Source organism: Serinus canaria, chromosome 2, assembly GCF_022539315.1.
Source record: "Serinus canaria isolate serCan28SL12 chromosome 2, serCan2020, whole genome shotgun sequence".
NCBI classification, from domain to species: Eukaryota; Metazoa; Chordata; class Aves; order Passeriformes; family Fringillidae; genus Serinus; species Serinus canaria.
The window spans coordinates 80,934,194-80,947,722 of NC_066315.1; positions in this window are offsets into that span (position 1 = coordinate 80,934,194).

Here is a 13,529-nt window from a genome sequence, read left to right on the forward strand (position 1 = left end):
CCAGATATGTTTGGGACTCTGAAAAGCCTCCAACTGCCATAGTCTAACATCTTGCCATCTGAAAAAATTTACTTCTTATTTATGGTCCTTTCAGCCTTGTTAACATATCTTAGAGTGGTCCAGAAATCAGTTTTGTTTTCCTCTGCCACCATCATTTATTAGAATTATCAGAAAAATCACAACAAAAGATCACACAGAATAATGGATACCAGTCTTTATTGGGAAGATGTGAAAGGGTTTGAAACTAAAGTGTCCAATTCATCAGGCAAGAACACAATAGCTAAAAATTGTTTCTGATAGAAAAATTGGGAGATGAACAGATTTCTTCCTCTTTGAACAGTGATTACTGTTCAGTCTGCCCAGGCAGGTAGCTTGCATTTTGCTCTGCAAAAGAACAGTGCCAAACTAGGAAGAACTGCAAGAGCAAGGGAGGAGCTGCTGATTTTGATGAAATGGAGAAACAATCTGCAAAAAATGCAATTTAATAGCATTCAGATACAATTTAACAGCATCACATATACCTGGTAAAGGTCCATTAGGAAAGGCTCTGAAAGCTACTGTACCTGAAATGTGTAGAAATACCATCTGCAGGAACAGCAAACAGGGCTCTTGTTGTACTTGGTAAGGCTTGAGCCAGGAAAATGTTCATATTGGAGTACCAGTGAGTAGGCTGGGGGTGCAAAAGAAGCTGGGAGGGGTCACAGCTGGAGACAGCTGACCCCAACTGAGCAAAGGAATATTCCTCACCATAAAACATCATGCTGAACAGTCCAGCTGGGAGGAGTTGTCTGGGGAGCTGTCCCAGGGCTGGGGCAGGCTGCGCCGTGGCTGGTGAGCAATTGCAAGGTGCATCACTTGTTTTGTATACTCTCCTTTAATCATTACTAGCGTTTTCCTTTCCTTTTGTGTCCTACTAAACTGTCTTTACCTCAATCCACATGTTTTACCTGCTTTCCTATTCTCTCCCCCATCTCAGATGGCTCTGTGGTGTTCAGCTGCCTGAAGGTTAAACCATAGCAAAGGGATAGGGATAAGCAAGTTCTATGTTACAAAAAGAATTCTTTCTAACATTCAGTACTAGGTGGGATTGCTGAAGAGTCTGTGAAGCTGCAAGAGCCCTATAAAACAAATGTCTGTTGTGAATATCCTGGGGCATGACATAGCTGGGATTCATCTTGCCCAATTCTATCTGTCAAAAAGCATTCACCATTCAGTTTGTCCTCTGGGAAGCTTTCACGGTTAGTGGAGGCAGACTTAACGCCAGAGATAATTTACCTTCTGCTAAATCAGGTGTCTTCTTTATGGAATCACTGGGTGTTTGCTTAGTTAACCCAAAAGGAGTCTGGAGGAACCACAGAGTTTTGGCCCTGCCACTGGCTTCTATAGTGTTACTTTAATGGTGGTAAGAAAAAGGAAAAGTGTTCACTCTTTTTCACAAATCAGGAAGAAGAGACCAATTCACACGATGTGATCACATCACCGATTAGAAAAAATATTTATAAATGTAAATCTTATAAATTTATATCATCATTAAGTCCAAATGTTTGCTAGAACATTTATTGATCTTTTGGATGAGAATATTTATGGTGAAAAAAGACGGAAATATAACTAAAATAAAAAGCATTACATTATGCTTGTTCAAGAAATCTACATCTTTAGAGATCTGTAAGTCATTGCTAAATTTTCCCACGAGTGAATGTAAAAATGAATAAGTATGGTTTGAACCAGTTGGTCATTTGAATAATGGTTCATCAATATATGAAAATAACTGAGGAACTCCCAGTATTTATAAATCTTTAGCATACAGCTTTTTCTGAAAGACACAATTGTTAACAGCTATGTTTAATTGCATGCTACTTGTTCATGTTTTGGAAAGCTTAACTTGTGCAGACAGAGTGAAAAGCTTGAGTGGAACCGTTGCGACACAGTGGCAGCCACTCTCTGGCCACAGAGAGCAACAGGCACAACTTTCCCAGGCATTGTCCTGGGAAAGGATGTGAGAAGATCAGGGAAAAGAATGATAAACAATTCTTATCTTCACTTGCTGCACCTGTTGTTGTGAACATGTGGAATGTGTTATGTGGTTTTTGTTTACCAAAGAGTGATTTCTTAATTAGCCAATAGTGATGATGTTTTGATCAATTGATCAATCTGGTCTGTCTGTATCAGACTGCCTGTAAGGGCAAGGAGTTTCTTAATTAGTGTAGTATAACAAAGCAGTTGATCAGCCTTCTGGAATCATGGAGTCAATGCTAATTATTACTTGGTGGGGACCCATGCTATGACACATAATAAGTCATGTATTTTGCACTTAAAAACTATCTGCATTCAAAAATGAAAACAAAGGTTATCATCCTTGGATGGTTTATTTGGCATGAGTTACTTTGCTGTCTTTAAAAATAACAACAATAATTTAATTAATAACAGTTTTGTAAAAAGTAGTGCAGGAAAAACCTCAACACAGTAAGAAGGATAAGGTATGAAGGAGCATTGATCCTAAGCGAAGAACAGAAATTCCAGAAACACTGTCAGATGACTTCATAAAGTTGGTGTAAATAGGATCACAATGCCTTAAAGTACCTTCCATTCATAAGCAGCTCAGGTAGGAGATTAAAACAGAATGTCTTAAATGTGATATGACCATTGCATATGAAATTTCTTACCTTAGAGAAATACAAACACTTTGGAAAGAAAAGGCCATGAGATTACCCTCATGCTAATTATTATTGATGGGTTCGTCAGAAAATCATAAAAAATAGAGCACAACTGCCCTTTTCTTTTCCTTTTTCCTTCTCAAGCCAGACTGCTCAAACAGGTTTGCAGTCCAAGGACTCCAGGGCATGTTAATGAGTGCTGAGTCCATACAGCTGTTGCTTTTATACCCTATTTCAGGTTAATAACATGGGGAGAAATTTCCCTTTTATAACTAGTAAGTTAGCACATGGCTGATGTGGGAGTAGAGGGAATACGTACCAACTTCTTACCTGACACTGCTCTGCAACCATAAGCTGTCAACTCTCTCTCACATCAACCAGCTAAAACAAGAAAACCCTTGAAACCATTAAAGCTTTGATTAAAGCATTGATCTGTTACATGGTTTTCTGGGGTCCCAGGATGAGGGAAGAGACGAGACAGTTGACTCCATGCATCAGAAGGCTTGATTTATTATATGATATATATAAGATATAAAAACTATACTAAAAGAATGAAGCTAGAGATTTCACTACCAAGGCTATCCTAAGAATAGCAAAGAATGTGTAAACGAAAATTCTTCTCAGCCAGAGACGCTGGGCAGGTGCCCCGTGATAGGCTCTCAACTGGAAACAGTCCGATGGGGCCAATCAGAGATTTTCCCATGGCATTCCACAGCAGCAGATAAGAATTGTTTACAGTTTGTTCCTGAGACCTCTCAGCTCTCAGGAGAGGAAAATTCCTAAGTAAAGGATTTTTCATAAACTATGTCGGTGACATTGATCTAAATTATTAAAAATGAAGATTAATTAAGTGTACCCAAAATAATTACTTTAAAATTATCTTGACATTCACACTGGACAAACAACTGGAAGGAGATGCTTTCTTCAGTATAGAATAAAAACAGCAAATTACATTTCAGTCGAGCAGAAAATCTCACAGATTCTAATGCAGGAAAATCTATGCGTACAAAATTGTCCATGGGTGTAGTAACCACTCTTGGATAATTGCAGTGTAATGGGCTGTCATCCCTTGAGGACTTGTCCTAAAGTTTCTAGGAAAACCTGATTAGGAAGATGACTTAGAAAAATGCCATTAGGGCTCATATTTTTTGTAATGAGGTTTGTCCAAAAATACAGCTAAAATAGGAGAGGATATATACCTTACACAATGGTATAAAAACTTCCTGGATGTGAAACTCTGATAAATATGGGGAACACTCTACTTGGAAAATCACTGTGGAATTTTTTTCTATTGACACATAAACCCAGGTTCAAATCAATATGAAGTTGTTCTTGTTCTGGTTTTTTGTTTTTTTTTTTTCATTTGGGAAAGAATCAAATCCTAAGCATTATTATCATAAAGTGACCTACGCATGACATCACTGATATAGTAAGAGGTGGAAGATAGCATGTTGTCAGAAATATGGCAAGTATTAGTCTTTGCAATGTACAACATATTATCCAAAGGATGGAAAGATGAATTGCAACTGTTTCTATCTGCATTTGATGGATGCTTTTGTTTTTCTTTTAGCAATACATTCAAAATAGAAAGAGCAACTCACTAAAATGTCATGTCTGACTACAGATTACTCCTGTGGTGTTTCACATAGCTTAACACAGAGAAGCTACAAGATGCCACAAAGACATGGAATTATAAATTATGAATTTAAAATGCCAGTCATGTCACTCTTTATAAAATGAAATAATGCAGAGGATAACCTGATGTCTTAGAAACATCAGGGTTGAGATTCATCTGCTAAAATTTCAGAGAGATTTTCAGAAACTATCTGACTTATGTTGGAAACCCACATTCAGGTAAGAATCTGAGATTCTCTCTTTCTATACCCAACAATAAAAGTCGTCCAAACAACTAACAGAGTATTAAACACCTACGGTCTAATACTGCATATTGCAATGCTGAAAAATTCTATGTGCAGTCAGGTAAATGTCAGTCTAAGAGAGTTTCTCTGAATATGATAATTTTTGAATTGCTTGCATTCCTTTAGAATTAGCAGAATGACTCTGGAAACCAGTATGAAAGCAGGTCTCTTCCACTCCAAAGTATGCATCAGTAGAGGACAGAATACCTCTATCTTCGATTCTCAGCACACCATACAATCTTTAAGAGTGGACCTATCAGAAGGAACAACGGTGAAACACTGCAGGAAGTATGTGCACTGTGTCTTCTGGGCAAGATGGGCCTTGCTCATGGGCTCAGGCAAAGCAGAGGACTCATGGAGTTGCCCAAAGCAGTAGCCCTAAAGATGCAATGCTAACTCCCCCACAGGCTCTTTGAAACACAAGTCCCTTTGCAGATTTTACTTTGTGTTGTCTTGGGCAGCATCAGCATGTGCCGATTATCAGAACCTGGTACATGAGAGATAACACCAACTGCTTCAGAAATGTTCAGAAATTATTAAAAGAAGAAAGAGGGTTTCCTTTAATCACGTGCAGTAAGTCTGAGAGTGAGTTTTCTTATATCTGCAGCATCAGCCACACCAGGATCACAAAGTAACATCCTGACCACTAAGCTGAACCAGAACACTGCTTATGAGACAGAATTGCTAAAGAGAATTACTAACAGAGTAACTAAAGCCTGTACACAAATTTTAGCATTCCAGACCTTGAGCAAGATTTTGTAGTCTATGAAAGAGCCCTTCCAATCAAAGGTTCTCTGGTGAGCAAACAGAATTAAATTTAAGTGTTGATTAACAAATAGTAAATACTTTAATTAATAATTATTCATTTTTAAATCTTTACTATGAAAAAATGTCTTAGGTAAATTATAGTTTGTTCACTTTAATTTGATTTGTATGTAGAGAGGTCAAAGAGGTCTATGTAGACCTGATGTCATAATCCACTGCCTCAAGTAAGCCATCAACACTGCTCCAGCATCTGTGTGTAGATAGACCAAGTATGTGATGGTATCAGCATCCTGTGGTACTTGTAAAACCTGCATTCTCAGGAGGTGTTAACATCAATGCCAGAGGCTCATATAACACCATGGTGGCTGCTCTCTCTTATGTGTGTATTTTAATACACATGCCAGGAAAATTTAGGTGCAGTTTTGCCTGAAGAAGAATATTTCTGCAAAACCGAACACTACCAAAAGCTGTGGCATATTCTCCACTTTTGACTCACAGATAGCATTTTTTCCATATATCATGGTGTGTTATTTCCATGCCTTGCAAATCTGAAGGTGAGATGATGGTCAGTTGTGGATAGGATTTTTTGTATTTTGCCTCAAGCTCAGTAGAGCTGTTAGAGATTTAGAGGGTCACAGCAATGTTTGCTAAATGTCACTCTTGCAATATGCCTTTTTACATTCTCAAAGGAAAAAAAAAAAACCTCTTGCAAATCCAGCAGCCAGTATTCCTTGGTAATAAAACTTTGGACTTTCAATAGGAATATTTCTAATCCATTTCAGGATCCCTCTGTTTGAATGATGACTAGGCTTCTGGAAATATATATCCTGCCTGATTAAGAGTGTTACCTCTGTTTATTGCTGCATTTTTTTTATGAATACTCTTCAAAATGTATTGCTACAAAACAATCAATTCTGTAAAGCAGTCCAGACTTCTTCTAAAAATATGTACCACACCAACGCTTTAATCAATTCAAGCATCTCCAGAAATGCTATGTTCTTTTAGTTTACAAGTGTCTCCAGAAATGTTATGTTCTTGTTGATTATGTTAGTGGCTGATGGTTTATGTTGGCCACAATTTCAGTTTTGCTGTCATCTGGTTGTATTCCTCCTGAAGACAGAAGGGATTTCATGTGATTAACTTAGATTTCTGCAGGCTGGATAATATCTTGATTGAACTTCACATAGTCTGCTTGGGTCCTTGCCATCAGCTGCATTTCCAGTTGAGTTGATGCAGGCTTTATCATACCATCAACTCTTTAATAACAATGTCTCCAAACTTTGAGTTTTCAGCAAAAGAGTTTCTTTTGCTGAAACTCTTCATTAACTGGCCCTAATGGAAAATATAGACAAAAATGTTTACAGCACCTAGGCACATACTTGAGAAATATATCTTGCTCAAATCAAATTCCATATATCTGACTTTCTTATCCATAACAATATTTTTAACTGTTTTGGGTTTTTTTTTTTTTCCTCCAAATGTACGTCAATACCGAAACAGAAAAGTTCCAACTCATTATAGCCTTGATTAAACTGCTGGAATCAAAAAAATGCAAAAAATATGTAATCTCTCTAATCATAGATACCCCTAAAAAGTAACACTAATACTAAACACTAATGCCTAAACAAAACAAATTAGGCACCCTGATCTTTTACTCTAATCCTAAAATTAAACAAAACCCTAAACAGAAACCCAAAACCCTAACCTAACCCCAATTTTAAACCTAGCCTTAATCCCACCCATCAACCTAAAACTAACCACACTCAAGCACAAAACCCAAATTTTAAGTACAACCCTAATCCTACATCCTACCATAGTGCTAAAGCCAAACTCAGTCAGAGCTGTGTAAATCTGAATAATACCAATGAATCACAATGCCGACCTTACATGTCCCTCTTTGAAGTGCTGGAGGAACCCTGACTCTGAACATAAAGCCAAGCCATAATCCAAATTGTTGTGTGCAAGCACAGACATAACTTCTAAAACTAATCCTAAAGCAAACTCTAGTTCTGCTCTGCCCAAACCCATAATTATAATTTCAGCCCCTAAAACTAAACCTGCAATACCCTTTGGCCACTCTGTTACCTTCACCCCAGCAATAAATTAAATCCTTAGTTTGACATGAAGCATTAACCTAAAAACAAACTTAAACTGAATCCTAGGTTAGATTTAGGGCTTTGGTGTTACAGCATGAATTGTGTGTTAGAGGTTAGGGATTTGGTTCTGGTTTAGGATCAGGGCTTTAACTATGGGTAGAATTTTTCTTAGGATATGTTTTATAATGGGGTTAATGACTGGAGTTTGTGATAGGCACTGGGGCTTGTGATTGGGTTAGAAGCTGGAATGAAGGTTGCCATTACAGAGTGCTTTTCCATGGAATGAGGAAAGTCATAAAAGAATAAATTTTAAATTGAAATGTAAATAGACTTTTCAAAGAAAAAAAAAGGTAGTGATTACAAAATTCTGGCTCAAGACAATTTTCACTCAGGCATTCCTTGAAAACTGTAGGTAAAGTTGTTGAGCAAGTAAGCCAGGCTCAAATGGCCAGAAAACCGCAACACAGTTTTAATTTTTAATGGTATTAGTAGGATCGAATAAGTACAGACCAAAGCATCTGTTGCTTACACAGTAAAATTACTGCCAGTCATGATAAAAAGATGGAATTAGAGAAGTCATTGGTAGATACTGGGGACTGGGGAAATCCAAAAAAGTTTTGTAGTGTTTGATTATGTATCATTTATATCTAAAAATACATATAAAGAGTTAGAGGTGATAGACATACAATTCACAAAGTCTATGTGGACTTGCAAAGGATATTCAAAAAAGTTAGTCACCAAATGCTCTTCAAAAAAAATATCCTATGATAGGATGAGAAACAAATCCTTCATGTAGCAGAATAACAATTAAAATATTGGAATCATTAATCAGTTTTAAGAATATAAGGAAGCTGCAAGTGGCACTCTGCATCACCACATAGATGCATATTAAAGTGATAGAATGTGATAGCTGATATTTTGGATTTTAAAGACAACAAATGAATGTGCAAGAGGATCTTATGATAATGGTTGGTACAGAATAACATTCAGTGTAAAATGACAGAGAGAAAAAAATAGCTCTAACATTGTATGCAGTGTGATTGACCCTGCATACATGCTGAGTGGTAATTGATTACTGGGACTTCAAAAAAGCTCTTCAAAGCATTTCAGAAAAAAATAGAAAATAGACTAACACTACACTCTGCTCAGCAAGTAAAATAACAAAGCAGAAAATATGACAGTATCAATGTGCACAGGAAATATCCACCTGTCCTTTGGAGTCTCCTGTGTACTTCCAATACATCTCTGACAAAAAAAAAGGATGGAGCAGATTTAGAAAACAAAAGAGTAAGCAGGGTAGGCAAACAACTGAAGTTGAAAAAAACAAATTAAACAGACCAATACTCTCCAGTTTTGTAAAGAGAGCAGGGTTGTGAACAGCTGTTCAGTGTGTCTTCCAGTACAGGAACAAGGTGATAAAAAATACAACAAGATTTAGAAGTAATATAAAAAATATCATGTATAGCTAAACTCAGGAAACACTTTCCTGTTAAATGTTGTGGTAAAGTTGACAAGAGTTCACTAAATGGATGGCTGATACTTTGAAGAAAAGTTGATTGCAGTGAGAAATGCAGAGATATCTCTAACTCGGGAATTTTGGTTTACAAGGAGGATATCTGCAGTGTAACAAAATATGAATTTATGGTCACTGGCCACAGTAGAAGATAAGATTCCAGCCTAATTATACACTTTGATTTATCTTGAAGTGACACTTCTAAAACTTCAGTTTCATAGAATCGATGAGGAACCAGGCCAGAGTGGATGGATAAAAAGGAAAAACATAAATGAATCAAAGCAAAAGCAGAATGAAAAATAGCTCAGATCACAGAATGAAGAATAGAGAAGGATGAAAAAGAAAGAGCAGAAAAAATGGAATAAAACACAGAAAACAATACAATCATCTTTCAACATACATGATCTCTGACTGGAACAAGTGTGGAGGACTGTTGGTATAAATAAGAGAGCAGGAGCATGTATTGCAGGAGAAGGCAAAAAAAAAAAAATTAAATTTGCAGGTCCACCAATCTGAAAATTGAATAAATCTATTACTGTTCTATAAAAAGTTTACTTACATCAGAAGCCTAAGCTGAAGGACAACATCATGAGAATGAAAATATGTAAATTGGCCACATATAGATCAGGAATGGAAATTCAGTCAGAAGAGCAGTGAGGCTGTGGAACAGACTTAGAGTTGGAATAGCCGGTGCTATTTCCAAAATTGTGAAAAAATACTGCAACACATCAAAACAGGAGGCTAGAATCTGTGAACTCATAGTTCTAAGTCCCATGTTTTAAATGCCAGAAAAAAAATAATTAAAGGAAAAAATACCAGACTTGTCTCAGGTTTGTTTTTTGTTTGCTTGTTTGTTTTCTAGGATGGGTTTATGCATCTCTCCATCACATAAGAAATAGAGTCACGCAGTGTGGAGACCACTCAGTTACCTAGTTTGGTGTACAGCAATAACAGGCCATTACATTTCCTTCAGCTAACTCCCTCCTGAGAACAATAAACTTTCTTTGCCCAAAACACATTTTCTAGGTGGGTGTCTGAGTTCAGTTCAAGGAATTCAAAAGACTTAGAGTGCACCACTGCCTTCAGATTCAGTGCCTTTGGATGACCATGTGCATAGTAAAACTTATTTATGGAATATTTCTAATTTGAACCTTTTTGCCTAAAGGTTTTTACTGTACTATTCTCCATGAGGTTAAAAATCATCTTGGGAACTAGTATCTTCTGCCTTTTCAAGTATTTGTAAAATCCAACCAAGTAACTCAAACCTGGAAAAGATAAAAACCCTGAGATAAGCCTTTTGTTGTTATTTCTGCTAACCTACAAGTAGTGCTTGGGTATATCTTCTAATTTTTGTTATTTTTCATCAGTCTTCTTGAAATATGGATAGGAGACTCATTTGTACAAGCCTTCTGTGCTGGGGTTCATATTTTGGAATCATAGGTCCTTCAAATACAGACATATTGTAAAGTTATGTATTTATTGATCTACACCATTTGGCAAAAACTGTAATATCAATCTATCTTTGTTATACGCACCTGTTTTCCTGGCTCAGTGAGGAATGATTTTTGGAGAAAACAGTGAAAAGATGAGGGGAATTGCTGTGAATCATTAATGAAGTACATTCACCTGTGGAAATGTCCACATTCAAGAGGCTTAAAAAACTGTGTGGAATGTGAGGACACATACAGGACATAGATACCAGCAACAAAGCAAAGTCTGTGACGAAGATGTGAAAAACCTGTATTAGTATCAGAGTCTAATATTCTGACCAATTTGTATTAGCTGCTCAAAACACTGAGGATTTAAAGTTTAACATCAAATTTACTGATTTGAATCTCTTTTGATATTGCATGGAAATTTGATTTGGCAAGGTGACACAGCAACCTGCTTGAATCACAGCACAAGTACAAACAATCAGTGTTTACAGCTGGAATAAATAGTTGAGCCACAGTATTAACATATTTCTCAATAATATGCTTGCTATCCTCAGCTGCTGGGAAGATGTATATGACAAGAATTCAGATCACATGTCATTCTCATCAAAGTAATTTTTGTTTGTTTTTCAGATTTTAATCTGTGTTGTTCCCGCTCTGTATTGCGTACCTTTTTAAATGTTGTATGACTATTTCTGCTCTTTTTATTAACCAAGGGACAGAAGAGTGGTTGATCCACTCAGATGGTACTAGTGGTTGATTTATACAACTAGTACAGCCAGCTGATCCACTGCACACATATAGTGGATCACAGAATATTCTGAATTAGAAGGAACCCACAACGACCATCAAATCCAACTCTTAAGTGAATGGCCCACACAGGGGTTGAACACACAACCTTGGCACCATGCTCTGGCCAACTGAGCAAATCCACTCAAGTGATGTAGCCATTTATACAGAAGACCATCATCCAGTCCTCTTTGTGGTGAGCTCAGCTTTCTTAGTAGCCATGATCATTTGCTACATCCCTGTCTCAGCTTCATGGGCTAGTCACCATTCACATATCATGTGAGACTTCTTACATTTTTGTGGGTCATTGATCAGTTACGGCCAGATAGGCTCTGGACAAATTGTAAGTTAAGGAACATAGTCTAGGAACTGCTCCTTTTCTAAATCTTGTTTTCTGCTACGTGACCTGCATTTGCATCCTAAAACCTAGTCATCCCTAGCTAATTAAATAATTGCTTAAAAAGAAGCAAATTGCATTTTCAGATCATAACTTGGACCTGAGGTGATGGCAGATGGGCTGGAGTCATAATGCTGGTCTTGTAGGACATGAACAATAATTCCATGAAGAGAGGTAAAGTTAGAAGATTAGGTAACACAACCTCGAGTCCAAGGTCGAAGTATATATTTTATTTTTATCTTTTATATTTGCGCCGTGAAAAGTCATCTCTGCTTTCCTGCCTCATGCAGCCAAGTATTGTGTTCTCCTAAATTAAATTAAAGCATCAGTTGTGCTCCTTAAATTGTTTTCAGTGGCATTGCTTTCCAAGGGAACATCTTCCATTTTTGCTCAGTTGGTCAGAGCATGGTGCTAAAAACAGCAGGGTTGTGGGTAGAATCCCTATACCTACCATTCACTTAAGAGCTGGGCTCGGTGATCCTTCTGGGTGCCTACCAACTCAGGCTATTCTGTGATTAATTTCTGTGATTTGTTCAGATAGTCTTAATTATGGTGTTTGTTATCTTAAAAGACACATAGAGTAATTAAAATTTTTCTACCTGGTTAGCTCCTTTCCAGTGTGCCCTCTAACTAAATACAGGTATTGCACTCCAGGATAGCTGCTCTGTCTGGCATGGCAGGGACCATCAAGGAGCCCTCAGCGTCACCTAACTCAGCCATGAGGAGCTCTTTTGCCCTTAAAAGCTGCACCAAATTGTGTCAGGTTGTCATTCCACAATCCAATGGATCAAAGGGACACTTCTCTGTCTGGTAACAGGCAATCTGAACCTATATGTAAAATTTTCTATGTGCTAGAAATGAATGTCATGATGGCCGAAACTGGTACAAAGAGGCAAGACAGAAAAGGTTTGACTGCTGGAGGTAGCTCTGAATTGAAATTATAAACAAAGCAATGAGAAGCTGAAGAAGAAAGTTTTAAGATAACTGTAAAAAAAGAACCCTTAAAATGTATATTTTACATTGTAGAACTGCTGACAATGAAACAGTCTGAAAGAATGGTAAAAATTTCTTCACCAGCAGAAGGCAGACAGGAGGTAGTGGCAGATCACATTCCTGCAATTCTGTTCAATATATTCATGTAACACATGACTGTATTATATATAAACTGGAATGCAATGACAAAACCACGTGTCTCCAAGTCTACAAAGCATATCAGACTTATAAAAATTTAGGAATATTTTTGCAGAAATTCACATTCCAATTTACCTGAATATGTTACAGAGTTATTACCAAAACATGGCTTTATTTTAAAGGTGGGTTTTTTTCATCTTGCAATATTTTTATTTGTTGCTCAAATCAAATAATAAAATCAAATAGGAAATATATTGTGAAAAATCGATTAAAACCTGTATATGGAAGAATATTACATGCTAAAATAGTATCAGAAACTCAGCCCAAGGAATGATGAAATGTGTTTTTCTCTGAATATGTGACTATGGAAATAGAAGTAATCCACATACCAGATGTTAAGCTAAAAAAAGAACAGCAACCTCCTTGAGATAGATTCTATTTTTGCTTCAGTAAATATGTGGGTTTTCTTTATTTGAGTTGGGACAAGCAGCTAAAAACTCTTAAACACAGTAAGATAAACTATATAAATCAGTAAACTAGCATGCATACATACAAAACTTCGAAGTAAAATAGCAAGACTGCAATATAGTTGCTTTTTAGTGTGCACCCTTAGATGCCATAGGAATGTTAACATTTTACAAAGAGTCTGCACCTGGCTAACTCACTGAATACCAAATTTGCTGAATGGGAACTTGGCTAAAATTATTACATCTGACTCAAAAGAGTATTGCTGGTCTGTTGTGCAACAACATCCACAGAAGAAACGCAGTTTTTAATGATTTGTTTGGTGCAGTTAACAAGTAGGTAGAAAGCTGCGCTTACAATCTGCAGT